At 43.6% G+C, this 12,116-nt stretch overlaps 1 protein-coding gene across 4 annotated transcripts in view; it reads right to left on the bottom strand.

Moving 5' to 3' along the window:
• Window positions 1-12,116, bottom strand: part of TBC1D8 (TBC1 domain family member 8) — a 112,573-nt gene that overhangs the window by 46,507 nt on the left and 53,950 nt on the right. The gene's annotated exons all lie outside the window — the stretch shown is intronic.

Here is a 12,116-nt window from a genome sequence, read left to right as displayed (position 1 = left end):
GCCTCCTAGTCCTCTCCATTGGACAATGGGCACCTGGGCACAGGGGCTGTGCCAGCTCCTAGAGAAGGACCTGGCACAGAGAAGATGCTCAGTAAAGTCCACTGACTTGAGGCATGCGTGGTCCTGGACGAAGCAGGGCGCGTGCGCAATGGGTGCCTCTAGCACAGAAATGGATAAACGTCTGGCTAGGAGGGCCAGACGTCCAAAACGGGAAGCAGGAAATATTCTAACCTCAAACAACAGTGCAGAATAATCTAGCCAATGTGAGAGGCACCATGGTCCACAGAGCCAGCCACCACTGACACAAAAGCCAGATGCGCATTTTGTTAAGACTGAACCTTCTCTACGTTATCTGCAGCCTTCCTCTCTCCAGAGCATAAACGCATGTGAGGATCTCATAAACACCCCATGCATAAAAATGCCAGAAAACACACTCAGGGCTTGTGGATTTGGGGTCAGTGAGCATGAAGAACACGTGTATTAGGACTGTGGTTCTGCGTGGGCAGCTTGGGAAGGAGGAAACAGAAGAATCTGAGAATACCTCGTAAGGAAAACTGAGAATTTAAAACAAGGGTATTTATTTCCTTGAATTTTTCCAATTTTTCGGTTTGTAATTGCCAAAGCAAAGTCCTTCCCTCATCACTACAGCCAATCTTCTCGTCACGGGAGGGCTGGCTCGACCTTTCTCTCCACTCCAGTCCTGCACCAACAGCACTTGACCAGCGTCTCGCCAGCTCAGGCTGCCATAACAAAACACCACAGACGAGGGGCTTAAACAACACACTTTATTTCTCACAGTTTTGGAGGCTAGAAGCCCGAAATCAAGGTGCTGGCAGGTCTGCTCCTGGTGAGGACCCCTTCCTGCCTTGTAGACGGCTGCCTTCTCACTGTCATGGCAGAGAGAGAAAGGGATCTCTGGTTTCTCTTCCTCTTCTTCTAAGGACACGAATCCCATCATGGGGGCCCCACCTTCATGACCTCATCTAAACCCAATACCTCCCAAAGCTCCCACCTCCAAATGCCACCACACTGCGGGGTAGGGCTTCAACATTCGACTGTTTCGGGGGACACAATTCAGCCCCTAACAACCTGCGACCCTGCCCAGCTAACCGTCAGTCCCACCTCCCCTGTCTTGTTCTTTAAGGATCGATAAACCCAAGCAGCAGCCCACAAGGGGTTCAGGAGAGCCAGCTCTGGGTGAGTGCTCATGGTCTCTACTTCCTTCCCACCTAGGAGGGCCTCTGCGCTGTCAGGAAAGCTCCCTATTCCTCTTGTGAGACAGAAAGACCCTTTGAAACAAAATCAAACTAAACAATTCCAGGCTCTACAACATGACTCTCTGGAAGCTTCCAAATGATGTCTCCCTAAATTGAGGACCCTCACTGTCTACTTGGTTCCTCACACTCAGGGCTGACACGGCTTAGGTGTACGTCTGGTTTACCTGCCTCTGGCTTAAATTTCCTTGCTCATTCAGTGTCCTCAAATGGCAACTGTGTAGGTGTCAGTCACAAAAACACCCCCTAAATCTGGTGGGTCAGCAATGGTGCCTCTATAGCAGGTGAAGAGCACATCACACAATCAATCTCAAGAAAGAGTCTGTGGATCCTCACTGAAGCCAATAAATTTGCACACGTCCCTTGGGGTTGCCCAGGTCTCTGCTCTCCTCTGGCACTTTAAGGTTTTCTCTTTCTACATCTCTATTGTTTATTATCTGTCAAAATATTAAAAAAAAATAAAAGCAAGGAATAAAGGGAAACAGTATCTTTATTGGCCTTCAATCTTTTGCTGTATGTTTTCATCTATTTCCTAATTTACAGAAAGAAAAGACGTGGAGTAAGGAAAAAGAATGAGAGAGGGGAAAGGATTCACCTCTGTGACCTTTCTATTCCAGGCACTATCGCACTGATGTGTAACGGAGACTGAATGAGGAAGTGCAGACTCAAATACTTCTCCAAAGTCATAGATATCGAATGGAAGGCAAACCAGGGTGTGAACTCATTCTCCACAACCTTGAAGCACCCTGGGGCCCTGCCATAATAAGCTGCTTTTTTTTTTTTAAAGGAAGATTAGCCCTGAGCTAACATCCGCTGCCAATCCTCCTCTTTTTGCTGAGGAAGACCGGCCCTGAGCTAACATCCCTGCCCATCTTCCTCTACTTTATACGTGGGACGCCTACCACGGCATGGCTTGATGAGCGCTGCTAGGTTTGCACCCAGGATCCAAACTGGTGAACCCCAGGCCATCCCACGACGCCACTGGGCCAGCCCCAATAAGCTGCATTTTAATTTTTAAGTAATATTTACATAATCCTTAGATCCAGTACTTCCTATGACGAAAAAAAGCTACTTTGTGCCTGCACTTAGAGTGAGCTCTCTCCCTGCCATACTATTTTCCTGAGTGCGTCTTCCCAGGGGACATGAAACAGGTTTTCACTTACCCTGTTATTAAGCTTGTAGGACCACACAGTTATCTGTTAACAGCTTAACCAGGTGCATCTTTCTCAACTGATCACCACAGACACCATGAATAAAATTATAATCAAGCCCCAAGACAGTGTATCATGTGGGAATTAAGACTTGAGACAGTCATCCAAAAATTAGACTTTTTTTTTTTGAGCAAGATGAGCCCTGAGCTAACATATGCCGTGAATCCTCCTCTTTTTTGCTGAGAAAGATTGGCCCGGAGCTAACATCAGTGCCCATCTTCCTCTATATGTGGGATGCCAGCCATAGCATGGCTTTATAAAGCAGGGTACAGGCCCACACCCGGGATCCAAACCGGTGAACCCCAGGCCGCTGAAGCAGACCGTGAGAACTTAATCGCTGCATCACCAGGCCGGCCCCCAAGACTATTATTCTTTAAAAAATTCTTCGACCTCCTGGGCAGGAGCTAATGATAGGGAAAGATAATTCTAAAACAAAACTAAGCCCACACCTTGAGAGAGAAAACACACACACACATAAAATCTATCAGTATTCAGAGCCACAGCTAGTTCCATTACAATCTTCCCTGTTGCCTGTTCCTGAATCGAGCACACAGTTGCGTGCCTCTCCCAGCAGAGACAATCGAGATGAGGAAACTTTTCCACCCCACTGTCTTCTATTTCCTACAAAAGTTGCCAAACGGCCGAGAAATTTTCCAAGCTATAATTTCCTCTGCAGGGAAGTCTTATGACGGGCTTCACAAATACCATAAATCAATGCAAGCCGACTGCACATCCGCGACCTCAAAAAGACAAAAAAGGAAAGTCACTCAACGTACGTCACACGCCAAAGCTCTGCACCTACTCTGTAGCAGTGTTCTTCAAATTACATGAAGTAGTCCATCGGAAAATAGCTTGTTTAAAAAAACTGAAACAGAACAGAAAATACAATACATGCCATTTCATAAGAGCAACTCCCGACTTATCAAATATTTGCTAGTTATGCACACGCACATAAATACATTTCTCTCTGTAGGTCTTGGTCAAAAAAGTTTGAAGGCCACCACATTACAGACATCCAAGTAGTGGGAAACGTAAAGAAGGGAAAATAAAACGATAATTTGTCATCCATTGGAAGGGCAGAATGATAAAAAGGCTACAAATTAACTCAACGCTACAGCAATATTCTCATCACTTCTGCTGTGAGTCTCCCCGACCCAAGGCAGAGGAGAGCGCTTGCGGACTCAACTGCGTCCGCCCCAATTCCACCCAGGAGCACCATGTGTGGGGGCAGAGCCTTTAAGGAGGTAGTTACGGGTAAATGAGGTCATAAGAAGCGGGGGTAGAGGGAGCGCCCTGATCTGATACTACTGGAGTCATCATAAGAAGAGGCAGAGACAGCAGGAATGCACCAAGTGAGGACACAGCAAGAAGGCGGGCTGTCCGTAAGCCCAGGAGAGCGAGCTCAGGGTAAACCGATCCTGCCAGCACCCTGACCTTGGACTTGCAGCCTCCAGAACTGTGAGAAAATAAATTTCTGTTGTTTAAGCACCCAGTCTGTGGTATTTTGTTATGGTGGCTCTCAGAGATTAACAGAGCTGTCTAAAACCTAAATTCACAGGCACAGTATGGATTATAACAGAAGCCCAACTAGCAAAATTCACCTTGTTTTATTAAAGCCTCTAATTTTGCAGAAAAACATTTTCCATTTTCTAAGAAAATTAAAGTTCAGTGGATCTTAAACATTAGCCACACAAGAAGTCAAAAATCAGATTTATAAATGCCTATGCAAAACTAAAATACAGGATTAGAAACCTCAATTAAGACCACAAAACTAACAATGCTGAGGATTTATAAATAACCAACTCTGTTCTAAGAAAGAACAGGCAGAGGTGGCAGACAGGACATTTTCTGAACGGCTAGCATGAGCCAGGCATTTTCCTAGGTATGTCGTACACTAAATATCATTTATCTTTGTGAAAATCTCACAAAGTAAGTATTGTTATTTCCATTCTCTAGGTGAGAAAATTAAAGAGCAGGAAAGAGCCAACCTCGAGGCCGGGTTCTCCTGGACCGGTCTGTAACACACAGAGGAGCCCGGAGCCTGGGGAGCTGGGAGGCGGCTCCCAACAGCTGAGTCACTCTGAAACTCTCAGGCCGTATTCAATCTCTTTGGTTTTCCCCAGAGGTATTTCCAGGAAATAAAACAAGCATCCCATTGTCTATACCTACAGCTTCTGCACGAACACAGCCATAAATAACTTGATCCAAGCTTCAGTTTTAAAAAGTAACTGTTTCTCTCTGCGTAATAAGTATCCAATTGAAGGAAGTGTCTCCTGCAGCCACCTGAAGCCTAATTCACACTGAAACAGGCATTCCACCCGCCTAGTTCAGACCTGCTCCTTTGCAATAGTAACACATTTCTCTACTGTCCACACACTAACCGTCTGTCTAAACACCTGACTAAAAGCCATACAGAGCACAAAGGAGCTAATTAAAGGTGTTAACTGTCAAGGCAGGGTCATTCCTAAAGTCCGCTCAATACTCATCCTAAACAGAGTCACTCAGAGGCAAAGAATCCGAGTAAAAATTACAAAGGACTGGGGAGAGAATTGGACCCAAGTCTGTAATTTTCAGAAACCTCACATTCTTAAAGCGGATATGCTAACATCCCAGTATCTTTACAGGAACATGTACAAGTTCAGTGTAAACATATCATCATTGATGTGGATCAGGGCTGCCCCAGGTAGAGAAGCCCAAGGTGTCCTGGCCTACATGCCGATCTATATGACCCGATGGATTTTATGGTGTGGATCAGGGCTGCCCCAGGGAGCCCAGGGCATCCTGGCCTACATGCTGATCTATATGACCCAATTGATATCTAAAAGTTATACGACCACACAATAACCAGACCCCACCTGCACCAATACCATTTAATGACTTTTTACATCATCTTTCCTTTGGTAAAAATAAGTCACTTACCCATGTCTTATAAATTTAGCTCTAACCCTCAACACATTGCAGCTCTTCATTGCCCATGGGTCCTGTCCCCCTGCCTGCAGCTCTTCACTGCCCATGGTCCTGTCCCCATGCTATTCTCTGAATAAAAGAGCACTACTACCAGACCTTGAGAGCCCAAGACATCTTTCTTTTGACTCCTCGGTTTGCCGAGCCCACATCAATCATGACTGATAGGATTTTTACCTGTGTATAATTCTCACTATATAGTTTAAGAAAATAAGTTTTAAACTTTTCTTTTTACATAGTTTCCTAGCCCTTTTTTTTGCCTTCAAGTTAAAATCAGTCCCTAAAAGTACTTATAATAAGTGAAAAACAAATAAATCAACTTCCTTGACACTGAAAGTAAAATAGATTTTTAAATTTATAATTGAAACAGTCATTACAATGTCCTTGTATTAGTGCCATTAGAAACACTTCTTAGAAATAGAAGCAGGGAGGGACAGAAGCAAAGATGTAGGAAAACTGGACCCATAACCGAAAGAAAAATTAATCAGTAGAAACAGAAGGAGAGGAAAGCGTGAGGCTGGTGAGAAGCGAACTGGAAGATAGGAAAAAGATGCAAATAAAACTTTCAGGGATGAAAAACACAGTGTCTGAAATTGGAAACAGACTGGATGGGATTAAAAGTCAATTAGACGGTGCAGGAAAAAAGAGTAGGAAAGTTGAAGACACAGTGATAAAAACCATCTAAAATGAAAAACAGAAGAAAACAATTAACAACAACAACAGAAGAGAGCATCAGTGAGCTGTGGAACAACAACAAGCAGCCTAAAATTCATGTAATTGGCGTCCCGGGAAAAAGGTGGGGAGGGGGTCAGACCACAGGAAAAAAACTTTGCAGAAATAATGGCTGAAATTTTTTCCAAGTTTGATGAACACTCTAAACACACAAATCCTAGCTTCTGAGCAAATCCCAAGCAGAAAAAGCATAAAGAAAATCAAAGGAATGCACATCAAATTGGTGCAACCAGTGATAAAGAAGAAAAAGACACGATAGAGAAACAAAGAAAAGAATGATAGCAGACTTCTTATCAGAAACAAAGCAAGCCAGAAGACATGGAGCCACAGCTTTAACTACTGAAAACAAGTGATAATTTACAAGTACTTGAAAAAAACATGAGTGAATTCCTGTATAACTTGGGAATGAGAAAACCTTCCTAACCATAACTCAAAACCAGAAATTATAAAAGAAAGGAGTTATAAATCCCACTAGATGACAAAGTGGAAAAAGGTTTTGTAATTTCCTATCTCAGACAAAAGGCTAATATTCCTAATATATAGACAGTGTCTAAAAATTGAGAGGAAAAGAAGAACGACCCAATAAAAAAACTAGGCAAATGATAGGACTAGAGTTTCTGAGAATGGCCCTTAAACATGAAAGATGCTCAACTTCCTCATAATAAAAGGAATGCAAATTAAAACTACAGGAAACACCCATGTCTTATCTATCAGGTTGGCAAAAATTCAAAAGTTTAACAAAAGATCTGATGACAAGTCTGGGCACTTTCACCCATTGCTGATTGGAATTTTAAAAAATAATAATACAACACCAATGGATAGGAGGGAATTTAATAATATCTAACAAAACTTTATATTCATTTACCTTTTGACCCAGTAATCCCACTTCTAGGAATCTATCCCAATGACTCAGCAGTAAAAGTACAAAATGAGTTATCTACCAGGTTATTGACTGAGGTGTCATGGTAAAGGGTGAAAGCAACACAAATGTCCATCAGCAGAGGACACAGTGAATAAACTATGGTACTTCTACACAATGAAAGACAAAAACAGGAGGAGGAGAAAGGAAGGGAGGAAGGGGAGGGGGAGGAGGAAGAGGAGGAGGAAAAGGAAGAGGAAGAAGATCTCACCTTCTGATATGGAATGATTCCAAGATACATTAAGTGAAAAAGGTAAAGCACAGAACAGACCGTACGTGACCTTTGCAAAAGAACGGAGGAGGAATATATATATATATATATAGTATAAATGTTTAGTATTCGTAAACCAAAAGAGTGGAAAGCTAAATCAGAAAAAGAAAGGGGTCCCTATGTGAGAGGGAAGAAAGCAGAGAAGTGGGCAGGACGAAAGCACGCCTTCTCACAAATGTCTTGTTTTACAGATTTTATAGGTTTGATGAATTATGAAAGTGTTCTGCATTTAAAAAAAAATAAGTTAATAAGAGAAAAAAGCAATCCTTAATTTAAAAAATAAACAATTGTTTATTGGTTATTAAAATAATTACTGAAATAATTATACAGAGAAAATAACTATTCTAAACAATATTTTGTCTATATATCCACAGTTAAATATATTCTAAAGCCAAACAGAGCTGCAAAAACTTAAATTTCATTCACTATGTATGACAGATAATAAATAACTGTGAATATTCTTAGAAACCAAGATTTTTGGCAAATAGGAGAAAAACAAATATAAAATCAAAGTTAAGGTATAACTACGCAGTTTTACAGTTGAATTAGAAAGCTAAGTATAAATTCATGATTTATTTTTCCTTTTCATATTTCTTTCACATACTTCTTAGGTCTTACTTACTTGAAGAGCCTTAGAAGCAATGACAAGCCATAACAATGAGCAACCCTACACCCCAGACTGTGGTCCCTAAATACCATTCCCCACTAAAAGGAACGAGGACTCCTTGGAGGAATGGCTGATTCCAGACAGGAGGCAGAAAACGCAGAAGATGAGCATTCACCATCTTGTTGGCCAGAGAGCAAGGAAGCACTCAAAGATGAATGGGGATGAGAAGTCACAGAAGCCACAGGAAAGGGCTCTCTCATGGGCAATTATTCTGAGTATCAGAAAGGACCACAATTAAAGGCCCTGGATATATAAAAACTCCCACCTTATAGTGTTCACCATGTAATCCTTTCAACTTTTCTGTATGTTTGAAAATTTTCATAATAAAGTGTTGGGGGGCGAGCCCAAAGGCATACTGGTTAAGTTTGCATGCTCTGCTTCAGCGTCCTGGGGTTTGTGGGTTCGGATCCCAGGCACAGACCTACATACCACACACCAACATGCATCCCACATACGAAATAGAGGGAGATGGGCACAGATCTTAGCTCAGCAACAATCTTCCTCACACATAAACAAAAAAAATGTTGGGAGTGGGGAACATTGACTTTAAAAGATCCTAAAAAGTGAGAGAGAGGGGAAAAAGGAAAAGACAAAGAAAAGAAACCTAAAACAAAAGAAAAAATAAATCACTTGCCACCTGCAGATAACCAGGGCACCAACTCCTTACAGTAACAGGCAATTAGCAGGCAAAAGTGAGCTTTCTCTTCCTACCTCTGCAGAATGTCCCCTGTCTCAAGGTGACCAAACAGGCGTCGTGGAGGAGGTCAAGAGCTCAACCTGACCAGTGAAGGGACTGATCAAACTAGAAAATCACCACTTTATGATAGAGAAAAAATTAATTCGGGCAATGATCATAATGGAAAAAACCACTAGAGAGAGGCTGATGGGGAAGCACATGACGCCAGCTGGCACCTGAACACATTAACTAAACCAAGCATCACCCAGAACAAGACCCCACAGGATACACACCCCTGGGAGGACGCAGCATAAAGACAAGCAGCACCAGTGAAGAGTTCTTAAAAAAAGGTTGAACCTGAACGTAACTGAACCTTTGTAAGTATCTTCCAGTTTTCAGGAAGTATGAAGGACTGAGAAACGAGTTAAATGATACCTTGAGGAAGGAAACTGGAGCACGACAGACATTCTACATCAAGACTGGCCCGATTTCTTTCTCAAGTCAGTGACTTGGGGAAACAAAGCGGGGTGGGGGCTTTCTTGGTTAAAAGAGACATAGGAGACATGACAGCCCAATAAGGGGTGTGGTTCTTGTTGAACACGATTCAAGTGAGATCTAGGAAGGATCCCTGAAGCAAGCAGGAAGCCTGAGTGTGCTCTGAGTACAAGGGGTACCAAAGAATGCCAGTAATGCTATGGGTTCAACGACGCCACTGTAGCAACATAAAGGGCCACAGATTCAGAGAGGTTTACTAAAATATGTAGGGTGGAGTATTTTACTGGCTAGGATTTGCTTTAAAATACATCAGGCAGAGGGGGAAGGCTCAGAGAGTAAGAAATAAGGCAAGGGAGCCAAATCTTGATTCTAATGCACCTGTGATCCTACCATGTCTGTGCAACGGGCTTGAGAACTTCTTCATACTGTCCTCACGACTTTGGGGCATGTTTGAAAATCTTCATAAAAAAATTTAAAACCTCTTCTCTTTTTTTCTTCCTCTGAGGAAGATATGCCCTGAGCTAACAGCTGCTGCCAATCTTCCTCTTTTTGTATGTGAGCCAATGCCACAGCATGGCCACTGACAAACAAGTGGTGTAGGCCCACACCCAGGAACAGGGCCTGGGCTGCCAAAGCAGAGAGTGCCAAACTTAACCACTAGGCCACTGGGGCCGGCCGTAAAAACCCCTTCTTAACAAAAAGGCGTAAACTTGGATAACTGACCTCCACTCATGAGAAATATTCTGTAAAATCAGAAGTGAAAGAAGGGCAAGAAAAGGCGGGGAGAATTTCACCGTCCCTGAACTTCCTTATGCTATTTCCTAAATCAGGATCACTCCCAGCCCCAGGCAACTGGAGACTGAAGGCTCTGGTGTATGTCAGAGAAAAGCCAGACACAGCGAGCCCTGAAGGCAGCCTCTGGACGGGGACGGCTTCAATCATGCCAGCCAGCGCCACCTGAGTGTGAGGACACACCCAGACCAGCACACCGGGGCAGAGGGAGCCCGGGCAGCACAGCGAGCCAGGATGCTCTGCTCTCATCATCTGCCTTCTCTTCCGATCGTGAAGGAATCATTTAACAAAAAAGTCCTTTACCCAAGTCATCTTATTTTGAAACCTATATGCCTCAGTCAGTCTCTCCTCATCTACGAAACTGAAAGGGATGAACTACATGTTTGCTAAGGTCCCCTTCTGTCAGACAAGCCGCGCTCCGTGCAGAGGTTAGGCAACCTGTAAGGTACCAGAGAAAAGTTTGATTCCCAGCTGAAGAACTTTTTTAAAAAAAGTTTTTGTATAGGTCATATTTATTCTGAAGTATGTCAAATAAAAAACAAGTCAGGACTTAGGTAAGGAGAGACTTTATCAGGAGGTCTTACTGCAGGAGGGTGAAAAGGACGACTGCAATAGGGAGAATGCACAGACAAGGGGTCTGCAAGGACCTCCCGGTTTAAAAGCATTTTTTTTTTAATATGACTTTTGACCTCCAAATTTACTAAGTCTAAAGTTAGATTCAGCATTTGCCCGCTTTTCAAATCCCTATAAGAAACACCCCTAAGGGAAGAACGCTTTCAGTGAGCTTAATCATTTGCGCATAAGCTAAATTACTCTGTTTAAAACAGTAAGGGCCTGGTGCCGGTAACTCCTAACAGAAAAGAAAGGTCAGCCACGGCACCCTGCAACCACTTCCAAGTGTGGAGCCCAGGTGGAAAAACGCCAGCCAGGGCTGTCTAAGGAAATCCCAGCCAAAATCAAGTGTGACAGCTCGCACTGAGTGACCTCAGAGCGTGGACCCAGAGAAGTGCCCGTCATCCTCCCCCAGGGCTGCCTCCCAGGCTTTCCTTGAAATGAACAGTGAGTTCTGTTCTTGAAAACAGACCTGGCTGGTACTTCCTCTGCTGCCCTGGCACAAAGTTCACCAAGACACTAATCCGATCCACCCTGGAACATTTCCTCCCATAATAAAAGTCTCTCTCCAAAGACAAAGCAAACAGTGATGTGGAACATAAGAAACTGAAATGCTGGTCATGGTCAAGGGCAGAGATAAGAGCTGACACACGGAAAGAACACCCTGAGAGAACGTTCTGTAAGGACCCATGCCTTGGCCACTGGGGAGGCACCCCTGACGCAAGATGTGGCCCTGGCACGTTCCTAAGCAACCTGCTGCACCTTGCTTCTTCCCTCTCCAATGTCAATAATCACACCTTGCTGAGAGGATCAAATGAGAAGGTAGGGGAGAGAAAGGTTTTTTAAAAACTAGAAAGCATAACTCGTCATTCTCAATTTTTTAAAACATACGCCACATTGTGATTAGCAAAAACGTCACAGCTCCCTTTAATGATCTTTGAAATTTCAAAATCAAGTTTTTTCAAACTCCCACATACCCCCTCGCAAGATGCAGCTATGCCTCTGTCTATCCAGGTGGGCATGTCCCCCCGCCTGCTTGGAGATCTCGGCAGTAAACCAGCGTAAGATGGCATCGTGGCTTCGTCACTCTCACTTGCTACCACTTGGCTCCTTCCCTTTTTCTGTTTCCCTGCTCTCCCTCATTTCACTCAAGGCCACGGAGCAGACTTTGCTGGCAACGTGAAAACTCTGCACTTATGCTGCCATAAACAGAATCACAAAACGCCCCGGGCCCTGGAGTCCAAACTCAGATCTGTAAGGACATGAGCATTACTAAAAGGCCATCTGTACAAAGGTTTGATGAGCTTCTCCTAAAGCTTCTGCTCCCTCAGCCATGTCCTTAGCAGGACACCCATCTGGCTGCCTCTCAGCACGGCAATCAGGTCCTCTTTTAGTAATCAGAAAAGACAGCCCACCCCAAATCTCAATCCACATCAAAAGGAGTCAAATTATCACAACACCTGGAACAAGCTAGGCAGACAATCTAGAGGTTTGCAGTTCTTG

The sequence above is a fragment of the Equus quagga genome, chromosome 5, assembly GCF_021613505.1.
Source record: "Equus quagga isolate Etosha38 chromosome 5, UCLA_HA_Equagga_1.0, whole genome shotgun sequence".
Taxonomy (NCBI): domain Eukaryota; kingdom Metazoa; phylum Chordata; class Mammalia; order Perissodactyla; family Equidae; genus Equus; species Equus quagga.
Note: the sequence above shows the minus strand (reverse complement) of the source record. Positions and strands in the feature narration are given on the sequence as shown.